The sequence below is a fragment of the Lissotriton helveticus genome, chromosome 5_1 (assembly GCF_964261635.1).
Source record: "Lissotriton helveticus chromosome 5_1, aLisHel1.1, whole genome shotgun sequence".
Taxonomy (NCBI): Eukaryota; Metazoa; Chordata; class Amphibia; order Caudata; family Salamandridae; genus Lissotriton; species Lissotriton helveticus.
The window spans coordinates 1,651,690,883-1,651,703,802 of record NC_136065.1 but is presented as its reverse complement, the minus strand read 5'-3'; the positions used below and the strand labels follow the sequence as shown (position 1 = coordinate 1,651,703,802).

Sequence of the window (12,920 nt, the reverse complement as noted above, 5' to 3'; positions counted from 1 at the left end):
TGAGAGAGCACAAATCTGAAAAAATGTATAAGTGCACCATATTTACAAACACGTAGTTAGTTAACATATGCCTTGCACCAGAGTGTCTTATATTTAGTAGTGAAATGTATAGAGTGTTTAAGTAGAGTAACAATAGTCATAACAGTGTGAGATTAATGTAGGAATGTTAGAATGAATATGAAAACCTCACGTTCTCATGTTAAAGGATTCATGTAAGAGTTAAGTGGAACTCTACAAACCAGTATATTGTGTAGGCCTCATGGCAATTCACAGAAAATCTAAACGTGCTGCTAAAATAATGTGAGATGGGGTTAACGTGGTTCTTCCAAATGTATTATCGAATAGTACTGAAATATATGCTTCATAGATGTGTTGCTTTTAGAAATGTGTTAGTTAAGAATACTGTTTAAATGCAAGTTAAATGTTTTAGAGTGCAGGGACCCACTTCATGTAAATCAAGTAGGCCTGAACTGATAGTGTCATCTCCTTTGATCTGCCATGTGCTCGCTAGAGAAGGAGTCGAGAGGTGCCAAGTACTGAGAGCTACGTATGCTTTATAGCCTATAGATATGGTAAAGTCTGGAATTTGAGGCCCACTGCAGGACGAACTGTATGCAGGTGCGAGGGTCCTAATCAGTTAGAATGAAAGGGGCCTTGTTCAGTGGCGCTTGGCGCAGGCCTGTAGGAGTTTTCAGGAATTTCAGGAGGCACCGGCGCGTTGGAGAAGAAGCCTGGGAACCAAGGTCAACTTTAACGAGGGTCTTGAAGAGTACCATCATGGAGTTTACCGCGCAAAGATGTACCACGTGAGGGGCGTCCCAAGGGGCGTTCCTATCGGAAACGTGATTTGGTATTAGGGAAAGCGACCCGGGAGGAGAGCAGAGCAGATGATTTTGGGAGCCTAAGGAAGCGGATGGGTAGGCAGATAGACTGATCAGGAGAGACCCATTATCAGAGAAGAGACAAAGAGAAGTGTGTGCTCTTCTTAGGAAGTCACCACGGCTGACACCTAGAGGGGTAAAGATCTTGCTAAGTAGGGATGTCATTTAGAGTAGTGTAGGGACAGACTAACCTGAATTTTCTTTTCTGTAATGACTTTGAGGTTGCAACTTGTATCCATTTTGGCAACGCTCATGATATTCGAAATTGTACTCATTATTCTGTTTTGTAGACTCAGATTATTCAAAGAATTCATGTTCATAGTGATACCAGTTTACCTTCTGAATCTCATTTTAAGAAGTTTGTATCTTCAGTTATCTTTGGTTTTATATTAAATCTTTGAAACTTAATCCTGGTCAGTGGTCATTTAGAGTGGTGTAAGTTCTTAATTAAGTGACCTATTGTTAGATTGCCTTTTACTCAATGACAGGTACCAACGTTCCAGTCGACTTGGTTTGGGATCTGGTAAGGTAACTAGTAACCAGTAATCCCGCGTTAACAGACATATCAAAAGAAGAGCGTCATCATATTAATGTTTCTAGTCAACATAAGAGTTGCACCATACCAGCTTATGGTGCTTTCTGCTCAGATTGTGCCTCCAATCCCACATTGATTTTTTAATTCTTTGCAGTTTAAAAAACACAATTCATGCTCAAAGTTAACTTTTTAAAACCATTCAACCTATTACATTTATTTCTCTAACTTGTGAATGTGGTCCATGTTCTCTTTTCCTCATCCCCATCACGATACTCCTTTTCCCGAAATCAGGTTCACTTCTTTATCCAGCCCACCCATCCAAGGTCACCAAATCTATGAAGCGATTCTGCTTTTTCTCACATTCTCTCTATGTACAAGATACCTTGTATCATTTGAATGGACAGCAGGAGAGTCGGATATTTATGGTTGGTGGGGGTGGGGTTTTGAAGATTAACCTCATTTGACTAAGAGCCGGGGCATCTGGGAGGAAAAGTATTTTAAGGGGGATGAAGTTCACATCTCCTTGGTGAAATTTCTAGATCCTTATTTCATCCTTTCTGTGGATGCAGACTCAGTCGGAACAGAGGTCATAGTCCTCACTCTGACTTTCAAAGGAACTTCAAATATGCATGGCTTATTTGGCTTTGCCCGGCGGGGTGAGAATGGAGTTTGTCAGGCGTTCCTCAGGCGATCGGAAGGGGTGAGGCAATAGTTTATGGTTCAATGGTTTTCATGAAGTCTTCTTGATACGATTAAAGCAGGAAAGGGAAGCTTGTCAATAAGCAGACTTAAGACAATGTGTGACTCCTAGAAAGAATGACTTGGAAACAACATACAGAAACTCACATATAAAAAGGCCCTGATGAGGCTTGAACTCATGACCCCAGGTTTACAAGACCAGTGCTCTGCCACTGAGCTACAAGGCCAGCCTTCCTGCAGTATGTACATCGCTTCATGTATTCTTACTGCGGTATGAAGATATCTATGATTTTGAGACTCTGTATGGAAATGCAGTTGCATTTGAATGTCTACATGCGTGCACAAATTGAAGAGCATGCTTAAGACACTTTTCTTGGAAGTAGGAAAAACTCCATTTTGATTTGAGAACATAAGAGTATTCACATTTATGACCATACTGATAGCTCTAGTTAGTATGTCCGCAATCAGTGACAGATAGAGAACTCACTTATTAGAAGTGATCTGTCTCTGTGGGGCAGACATATGTCAACAGTCATACACTTGAGATGGCTGAAACTTTAGGAGTAAGAGCTGCTTTCTTATCAGTCTATCTATCCAAACTGGTTAGAAGGCCAGGAGTGAGGGAAAGGCAATCCTCTGGACACTTCATGAAAGATCTAATTTCAATTAAGCACACAACACTTCCCTTAATTTGACATAATTGCCAAAATGGAATAGTCAGTTGGGCCCTTCTAGTGGATTATGGCTGTGTCTTGAAAGAGAGTGTAATTGTACTACGAGACATGCCCACCTTCAAAAGAGTGTCTGATGGTGTTCCGACAAAGGTGGGATTCGAACCCACGCGTGCAGAGCACAATGGATTAGCAGTCCATCGCCTTAACCACTCGGCCACCTCGTCTGCCTTAGGTGACTATGTTTCATTTTTTAGGAAATTCTTACTATGTGCTAATTACAAATAATCATAAGTTTCTCCTAGACTGTGTCAGAACTGGCAAATGAATGTGGTGTTCAATAGACAGAGCACATGATATAGCAGAATTATCAAATCTGTTCCATTAGGACTGTAGTTTTTAATAGTCATGATAACATGCTAGCATGTGAGTCGATCTTGCACAGTGAATAAGGGAGCAGTGCCAGTATCTACTTGGTCAGCTCTAGATGGCTCAACTGGGGAGATATGAGAACAGTGAGCTCCAATGGCGCAATCGGTTAGCGCGGTATTTATACAGCAGTACTTGCATACCGAGGTTGTGAGTTCGAGCCTCACCTGGAGCAGCTTACTGGTTTTTCATAAACCATTTCACTAAAAGTTAAGATTATACTCAGGGTAAAGACGGCCCTTGCTACAGAGTCTTTACTTCTTTTCAGGATATGCGTGTCCGACTCTTCCAGGTGCAAATATCACAATCCAATTCGATGCTCCTTATAAACATTCCATGATGTGCCGTCTTGCATAGCATGCAAACACCACATCAGTGCATTTAAAAATACATTTGTAGAATAATAAATATGATGAAAACATTGTTGTCACGGGATAACCATATACTGAGGAGCTGCAAACAGTGCTGTATCAGCTACTTACAATACAATTTAACTGAAAGACATATCAAAAGAAGAGCGTCATCATATTAATGTTTCTAGTCAACATAAGAGTTGCACCATAGCAGCTTATGGTGCTTTCTGCTCAGATTGTGCCTCCAATCCCACATTGATTTTTTAATTCTTTGCAGTTTAAAAAACACAATTCGTGCTCAAAGTTAACTTTTTAAAACCATTCAACCTATTACATTTATTTCTCTAACTTGTGAATGTGGTCCATGTTCTCTTTTCCTCATCCCCATCACGATACTCCTTTTCCCGAAATCAGGTTCACTTCTTTATCCAGCCCATCCATCCAAGGTCACCAAATCTATGAAGCGATTCTGCTTTTTCTCACATTCTCTCTATGTATAGGCATTTATATAGCACACTACTTACCCATAGGGTCCCAAGGCACTTCAACCGCTGCAAAACCCTTCCTGGCTTCCCTGAGAGATGGTCCCTTAATGGGTATCTCCAGGGTGAGACCAGGCATCCCCAGCAGTCTGGTGGGGCCGTTAGTGAAGATGAGGCAAGCTAATGCCTAGAGTTGCCGAGTGTGATCGCTGATCAGAGTGGGCACCAAGGCGAGAGAATTATCGAGTCCACTGACCCTGGTCCAGAAACCTGCCGCGCCGGGAATCGAACACTGGTCCCGGGCCGTCCTTTGCTCTCGGGTCTGCCGCCTCTAACCAGTGAGCCACACTACTTCACAATGTACAAGATACCTTGTATCATTTGAATGGACAGCAGGAGAGTCGGATATTTATGGTTAGTGGGGGTGGGGTTTTGAAGATTAACCTCATTTGACTAAGAGCCGGGGCATCTGGGAGGAAAAGTATTTTAAGGGGGATGAAGTTCACATCTCCTTGGTGATATTTCTAGATCCTTATTTCATCCTTTCTGTGGATGCAGACTCAGTCGGAACAGAGGTCATAGTCCTCGCTCTGACTTTCAAAGGAACTTCAAATATGCATGGCTTATTTGGCTTTGCCCGGCGGGGTGAGAATGGCGTTTGTCAGGCGTTTGGAAGGGGTGAGGCAATAGTTTATGGTTCAATGGTTTTCATGAAGTCTTCTTGATACGATGAAAGCAGGAAAGGGAAGCTTGTCAATAAGCAGACTTAAGACAATGTGTGACTCCTAGAAAGAATGACTTGGAAACAACATACAGAAACTCACATATAAAAAGGCCCTGATGAGGCTTGAACTCATGACCCCTGGTTTACAAGACCAGTGCTCTGCCACTGAGCTACAAGGCCAGCCTGCCTGCAGTATGTAAATCGCTTCATGTATTCTTACTGCGGTATGAAGATATCTATGATTTTGAGACTCTGTATGGAAATGCAGTTGCATTTGAATGTCTACATGCGTGCACAAATTGAAGAGCATGTTTAAGACACTTTTCTTGGAAGTAGGAAAAACTCCATTTTGATTTGAGAACATAAGAGTATTCACATTTATGACCATACTGATAGCTCTAGTTAGTATGTCCGCAATCAGTGACAGATAGAGAACTCACTTATTAGAAGTGATCTGTCGGGGCGTGGCTAAGTGCCCGTGACGGATGGCCGCAGCGGGGTGAGGCTCCGTCTCCATCGGGGGAATTCGGCGGTTCCAGCCTTCCTCTAACGAAATGCTTACCTGCAAACGATAGCGGAACCCTTCCGGCGCCTGAAAAGCCACACGCTGTAAACTGGCTCCTCATCCCTGCATGGCGGCTTCCGTTTTGCTTCGGTCGCGGCTCTACCACTGCCGCGACCGCCATCTTGATGCCTCAGCCGGCGCTTGTCTCAGGAGCGCGCCTGACACGTCGTCATCTGTAGAAACGTGCACAGCTCACGGCAACATCCCATAATTGCAGGGAATGACGGCGCTTCAGGAATACGTGGCCAGGTGACCTTCTTTTTCTTCTGGAATCATTTTTTTCATTTTTACTCGATTTCCAGCACTCTCCTCAGCTTTGGTGGCCATTTTGCACTTTCTACTGCTTTGTTCATCTGTCACCTCTGCTATTCACTTCATATTGCTCGGAATGCAACCATTTCTTCTCAACTGCTCCTGACTTGTGTTGGATTTCACTCCACCTCCTCCTTTAACTGACTTTGCTGGGTTTTCCTCATTTCTGCGCTGTATATCTGCTCTACCCATTATTGGAGATTTCCTTTCATTGTCGTTTCCATGGCGGAGGGTCCTGGCAAGACCCTTAAACGCAACTTCGTTAAAAACTCGAAGCTATTTACTGCGTTGGCTCAATTAGAAGCCTCTGCAGGCCCCTCCAGTTGCGACTCTTCTCTCCACATGGACACCCTCCCCCTGCCCGGAGCGAAAACCACTCCTAAGAGGGTGAAACATAATCCTCCGTCGCCCCCAAAATCACCGACAGCTATCTCCATGGAACTCCTTCTCGAGGAAATACGAGCACTGCGCCCATTTATGGAGGAGACCAACTCAAAGCTGCAAGTACTAACTGACAATTGGTCGTTAATGGATACCAGGGTCTCTAATGTGGAAAAGACTGTGTCCTCTCTCCAGGAAGCCGCTACCAAATCAGTACATATGGATGTGAGGCTCTCCACTCTCCAGAAGCAGGTGGAGGACCTTGAAAACAGAAATAGGCGCAATAACCTGCGTCTTTACGGCCTGAAGGAAGGTTGCGAGGGGAATGATGCCATTGCCTTTTTCAAATCCTTCTTGCCCAAGCTCCTTCATCTTCCTGAAGGTACTTCTCTTAACATTCAACGCGCACACAGGCTTGGTAGAGCTCCTTCCAACCCTTCTCCTGCGACAAAGCCAAGAGGCATCATAATGTACTTTCTTGAGTATACGGATCTGCTGAAGGTTCTTTTTGCGGCTAAAGCAATACCTCATTTGAAATGGTCGGATTCCACCTTGTTTATTGCTCAGGATTACGCCAAAGCTACTGCCTCTCGTCGCAAAGAATTTCTTGACATGAGACCAGAACTGCGCTCCATTGGAGCCAAATATGGACTTTTTCACCCCTGTTTATTCAAAGTTACTTATAACAACAAGACAATGACTTTTGAAGATCCTCTCCGACTACGCAGTTTCCTCAATTCCTGCGGTCCAGCTGATATGGAATTTTCTGGCCCTTCTTCTTCCTTTCCGCCATGACTCTGTTGCTAGTATTTCCGGTCTTTCCTGATGTTTATGATATTTTGTTGTTCTTCTAACGTTATGATATTTCTTCCACAGGTTCCCCAGTTATTACATGACCTTGTCGGTCTCAGCTCGTGCTGGCTTATTCTTGTTCTCCAATTGTTTAATCTAACGCTTTTCTCCTGTTATTTAGTCGTTTGCTTGTTCTAATCTCATTGTTTTCTCTTTCTCACAGATTCGTCTCGTTGTGTGCCGTCGTGTCTCTCCGGTGGGACGTCCCGTGACCCCGTTTGCTTGTCCTCCGTTGGTTGGCCTTTCCCCCCTCCTCTAGTCTCTCGTCTCCACTCCTTCCCTTCTGTTTCCTGCCCTTGAACACCCATCCCCCAACACCTTTTGTAAGTACTACCCCATGTTTTTCTTATCGCATTTTTTTATCTCATGCTCTTCCCTTTTAGCACTTCTCTGCCTGTTTTCTTCTGTACACTTTCCTACCTTCATTCCTTTTTTCATTTTTTTCCTTCTCGAATTCTTTGAGGCTTACCTTCACTTTTGCTCTGCACTTTCCCCTTTCATATCTTCTTAATGTCAGTTCGTATTGTCTCTTGGAACGTTAAAGGTTTACATTCGCCCATTAAGAGGCAAAAGATACTTTCTCATTTAGCTAAATTCAATGTTGACATTGCCTTTTTACAGGAAACCCACTTAACTGATAGTGAGGCTGCTAAACTCCAAAGAGGTTGGGTGGGTACGGTTTTTTCTGCCCCTGGTGATGGCAAAAGAAATGGTGTTGTTTTGTTAATTCGCAAATCTTTTACTCATTCAGTGCTACAATCTGACTTTGACCCTGAGGGCAGGTGGTTATTTGTCAAACTATCCTCTAAAGGTGTCCCTTTCTCTTTGCTTAATGTATATGCCCCTACAGGTGGAGATCCTATTTTTTGGAAAGCGTTTGCTTCCCGTATCACTGATTGCATAGATGACAATTTCATTTTAGCAGGTGACTGTAACCTACCATTGGACCCCTTTTTGGATAGACGCTCCACGTCTTCATTTGTTCCTAATAAATCCCATAAACTTTTTGCCCACGCCATTTCCCAGCACAAATTAATTGATGCATGGCGACTTTGTCATCCAACCGACAAAGAATTTACATTCTACTCCCCGGTTCATCACTCCCAGTCCCGTATTGATTATATATTTCTTTCCCACCATATCTCCCAATCCCTTACCCAAGCGGAGATTGGTCCCATTGTTTTCTCTGATCACGCTCCTGTCCTGGTCAACATTGATTTTTTACCCAAATCCAGTGGTCCTAAAAGATGGCGCTTCAACAATACCCTCCTCACTGATCCCAAATTTACAACCTCCTTTAGTGAATTCACCAATGAATTTTTTGTTATTAATGAGACCCCATCCTTGCCTGCTCACACTGTCTGGGACGCTTTCAAAGCAGCTGCCAGAGATTTTATCCTCAGACATGATGCGGCAAAACGTAAAATTGCTCGTCAACGCACTAATGATCTTTTGTCTCAGATTAAACTCCTAGAGCACTCCTACTATACCTCTCATACTCAGGAGACTCTGACAGCTCTCATCACTGCAAAAATGAATTATAATAAACAATCCACTGATGATGCTTCCCTGTACCTCCTGAAATCCAGTTCAAAATTTTATGGTGGGAAAAATAAGGCGGGGAAAATTCTCGCCAATTATTTGAAAGTCAAACAAAATAAGTTGAATGTGGAGTCTGTTTTTGATATCAATTCAGTACTGCAACATAAAGATGCTGACATCCTGGAGGTATTTTCTCACTTCTACTCTGCACTTTATTCTTCTGGCACTCAACCCTCTGCTCACTCTATTTCCACTTTCTTATCCAGCATACACCCTCCTTCCACCTTTCCTGTTGATTTGACCTCCCTTGAGGCACCCCTTACCATTCCCGAACTCCGCACTGCAATTCATTCACTTAAAAAGGATAAGGCTCCCGGTCCAGATGGCTTCACCGTCGAATTTTACCAACACTTTGCAAACCTTCTTCTACCCAAATTATTTCACCTTCTTGATTCCTTCAAGACCAGCGATGCCTCCTCAGGCACTTTTTCGGATGCTTACATCTGCATCATACCGAAGGAGGGCAAGGATCATCAACATTGCAAGAACTATAGACCGATTTCCCTTGTCAACATTGACTATAAAATATATGCCAAATCTTTGGCCATTAGGCTTGATCCTTTTCTCCCAGATCTCCTTGGTCCTGAACAATCGGGTTTTGTTAAGGGTCGTTTTATCTCCGACAATACCAGGCTCCTTTTTAATGTCTTATCTAAATCCCCACGATTCAATGATTCCTTAGCTGCTATTGCCCTGGACGCCGAGAAGGCATTTGATAGGGTAGAATGGTCATTTCTTTTTTCCGTGTTAAAATGGTTTGGATTTGGCCCTAACTTCATTTCCCTTATATCCCTCCTTTATGCAAACCCTAGAGCAGCGGTGTGTGCCAATGGTCTCATTTCTTCATTTTTCCGTCTCGGTAGAGGCGTTCGACAAGGCTGTCCTCTCTCCCCATTTCTTTTTAATCTTGCCCTGGAACCTTTCTTATCCAGAATACGTCAAAATCCGAACATTCATGGCTTCCCTCTTGCTCATTCGCAAGTTAAACTAGCTGCCTATGCAGATGACATTTTACTTTTCCTTTCGAATCCGTCGGTCTCCATCCCCGCTTTCCTCGCTGAAGTCCACACCTATTCCCATCTCTCCGGTTATAAGCTCAATAGTGATAAGTGCGAAATCCTGCCTCTCACCAAATTCACCTTTAAACCCGACTTTGCTGCATCCACTTTCACTTGGAGTCCAGCTCACATCAAGTATCTCGGTTTGTACATTACTCCTTCTGTCCCAGACACTATTTCATTATGCCTTACTAAATGCTCTCAAAAATTGTCTGACCTTACTTCTAGATGGCACCCCCTATACCTTTCTTGGTGGGGTCGTCTCGACACTATTAAGATGATGCTGTCCCCAATTGTCCTCTACACCATTTCTAATTTACCGGTTTCCATTCCTGCCAAATTTTTCACTAAAATAAATTCCATACTCTCTGTATTTTTATGGTCTGGTAAGAACCCGCGTATGTCCTTATCGCGTCTCCGCCTCCCCAAATCGGAGGGTGGGGTTAATTTCCCAAATTTTCCTGCTTACCATAAAGCTTTCCTCCTGAAACAGGCAGCCGTTTGGCTTACAGACCCTGCTGACCCCCTTCCTCTAGGGGCTGAACTTGAACGCCTTTCTCTTTCTCCTTTTACCTTTGCTGAATACTTATCCTTCTCGCGCAAGCCCCAACTCCTGTCCAGTCCAATTCATAAACATACCGCGAAACTACTTTTAGCCATTACTCCGGCTCCTCCCTCCTCTATTACAGAACTTCTCGCCACCACGATTTGGTATAATAATAGCATTCTTATCAAATTGAAACCCTTTTACTGGAAAACTTGGCGGCAGCGTGGTTTAATCTGGGTCTCCCAACTTTTCACTGGATCTGCCTTCACCCCTTTTCCAACTCTTCGTCAACTCTTCTCTCTCCCTGCCTCCTTTGTTCATAAATACACCCTACTCAAAAATGCAGTTATGTTTGCCTATGACTCTCTCTCTAACTCTAATTCGACTACGTCCTCTATCACTCCCGTCTCTTCTCTACACACTCAACTACGCTCTAACCCATCAGCATCCTCCATATACCATTCCTTTTACGATCCTCCATCACCTAGGCCTAAATCCAAAGTTGAGGGGCAATGGGAATCTGATCTCGATGTCTCGTGGCCCACAGCCCTGTGGGACAAAATATGGACCAAACTTCGCAAATCTTCCAGGGCAGCCTCTCTCACGCAAACCCTTTTTTTCCTCTACAACCGCCTTCTTTACACGCCATCTCTCCTCCACAAACGTTTTCCCCTGACCTTAGACCTTTGCTGGTCTTGCTCTAACCCCAATGCCACACTTTTTCATATGCTTTTCACATATCCTCCCACGCATGCTTTCTGGACTAAAGTCTGGAATCAAATCAATTCTATCTTCCATACCTCCATCGCTTTTCTATCACTGACATTTTCCTTGGTTCACTTTCCTCTTCTTGGATTGATGTTGATGCAAATGTTCAGATTGTTGATTTATTATTGGCTGTTGCGTTCCAGCAAATTACTGTTAATTGGAAAGACTCCAAGGGTATTACTTTTAAAGCTTGGTGGTTTAATGTATGTTACAACCACAGACTATATACTGCATTTGTTTACCCCACTTCCCTGGCTCCGAAAAGGCTTGCATTATGGCTCCCCGTTACCCTTTACCTAGATGCATGTGCCAAGCGCTCCTTTCACCTATCCCCAGTTCAACAAGAAGTTTCGAAACCCCCTTGAATAACCTTTTGTTCCTTCTTATTCATTAATGATTATTTATCTGCATATTTGTGCACTGCCTCTAATGTTATGTAGATTCAATGATTGTACTTTTTAAAGTTTTAGCCTCATTGTTATCTCCCTTTCTTTTTTATCTTCCCTATCCTCCCTTTCTTTTTTGTCCCTCCCCTCATTTTATTTCATCACACTTTATATAATGCTCTCAGTTAATATTCATGCTATTCCTGTTGTTTTCTCTTTGTATGTTATATTGCCATTATTCAGTTATCTTAATAAATTTTTCTTTGAACTGAAAAAGAAGTGATCTGTCTCTGTGGGGCAGACATATGTCAACAGTCATACACTTGAGATGGCTGAAACTTTAGGAGTAAGAGCTGCTTTCTTATCAGTCTATCTATCCAAACTGGTTAGAAGGCCAGGAGTGAGGGAAAGGCAATCCTCTGGACACTTCATGAAAGATCTAATTTCAATTAAGCACAAAACACTTCCCTTAATTTGACATAATTGCCAAAATGGAATAGTCAGTTGGGCCCTTCTAGTGGATTATGGCTGTGTCTTGAAAGAGAGTGTAATTGTACTACGAGACATGCCCACCTTCAAAAGAGTGTCTGATGGCGTTCTGACGAAGGTGGGATTTGAACCCACGCATGCAGAGCACAATGGATTAGCAGTCCATCGCCTTAACCACTCGGCCACCTCGTCTACCTTAGGTGACTATGTTTCATTTTTTAAGAAAATCTTACTATGTGCTAATTACAAATAATCATAAGTTTCTCCTAGACTGTGTCAGAACTGGCAAATGTATGTGGTGTTCAATAGACAGAGCACATGATATAGCATAATTATCAAATCTGTTCCATTAGGACTGTAGTTTTTAATAGTCATGATAACATGCTAGCATGTGAGTCGATCTTGCACAGTGAATAAGGGAGCAGTGCCAGTATCTACTTGGTCAGCTCTAGATGGCTCAACTGGGGAGATATGAGAACAGTGAGCTCCAGTGGCGCAATCGGTTAGCGCGCGGTACTTATACAGCAGTACTTGCATTGAGGCATGCCGAGGTTGTGAGTTCGAGCCTCACCTGGAGCAGCTTACTGGTTTTTCATAAACCATTTCACTAAAAGTTAAGATTATACTCAGGGTAAAGACGGCCCTTGCTACAGAGTCTTTACTTCAGGGGTGCCCAAACCTGTCCTGGCGGGCTGTATCCATGCCAGATTTTTGGGATATCCCCATCTGGTGATCACGGTTCGATCCCCGGCGCCGGCGGCAGATCAGAGTGCCCAGGACGGGGTCCATGTGACCCGGGCAGTCCTATCCCCTGGGTGTACGTGGTTGTCCGACATGTCGGTCGGATGTGCTTTTACGTACCGGATCGGAATCGGCCCCCATAAAATCGTACGTAAAGTATATAGCAAATCAACCTGAAATCTGCTGGGTCAGAAAGGGCTCGATTCCGATCCGTGTCGGAAGGTTAGGAGTCCGTACGAATTTGTCGGGACGGCATGGCAGAGTGCCCGGGATGGGCTCCATGGCTCTTGGGCAGTCGTCCCCCGGGCGTCCGGGGCTCCATCCAGGCCGACGGCAAGGCAGAGTGCCCGGGACGGGCTCCATGCGTCCCGGGCATTCGTCCCCCGGGCGTCCGGGGCTCCATCCAGGCCGGCGGCATGGCAGAGTGCCCGGGTCGGGCTCCATG

At 43.9% G+C, this 12,920-nt stretch overlaps 5 non-coding genes across 5 annotated transcripts; 1 reads left to right on the top strand and 4 right to left on the bottom strand.

The window, feature by feature from the left end:
- Positions 1-2,270: 2,270 nt before the first annotated feature.
- Positions 2,271-2,342, bottom strand: TRNAT-UGU (transfer RNA threonine (anticodon UGU)). The gene has a single exon. It is a non-coding gene; the product is annotated as a tRNA-Thr (tRNA).
- A 589-nt stretch (positions 2,343-2,931) lies between these two features.
- On the bottom strand, positions 2,932-3,013 carry TRNAS-GCU (transfer RNA serine (anticodon GCU)). Its single transcript has one exon. It is a non-coding gene; the product is annotated as a tRNA-Ser (tRNA).
- A 1,869-nt stretch (positions 3,014-4,882) lies between these two features.
- On the bottom strand, positions 4,883-4,954 carry TRNAT-UGU (transfer RNA threonine (anticodon UGU)). Its single transcript has one exon. It is a non-coding gene; the product is annotated as a tRNA-Thr (tRNA).
- Positions 4,955-11,844: 6,890 nt separating this feature from the next.
- Positions 11,845-11,926, bottom strand: TRNAS-GCU (transfer RNA serine (anticodon GCU)). Its single transcript has one exon. It is a non-coding gene; the product is annotated as a tRNA-Ser (tRNA).
- A 292-nt stretch (positions 11,927-12,218) lies between these two features.
- Positions 12,219-12,313, top strand: TRNAI-UAU (transfer RNA isoleucine (anticodon UAU)). The gene is made up of 2 exons: positions 12,219-12,256; positions 12,278-12,313. It is a non-coding gene; the product is annotated as a tRNA-Ile (tRNA).
- The last annotated feature ends 607 nt before the right edge of the window (positions 12,314-12,920 follow it).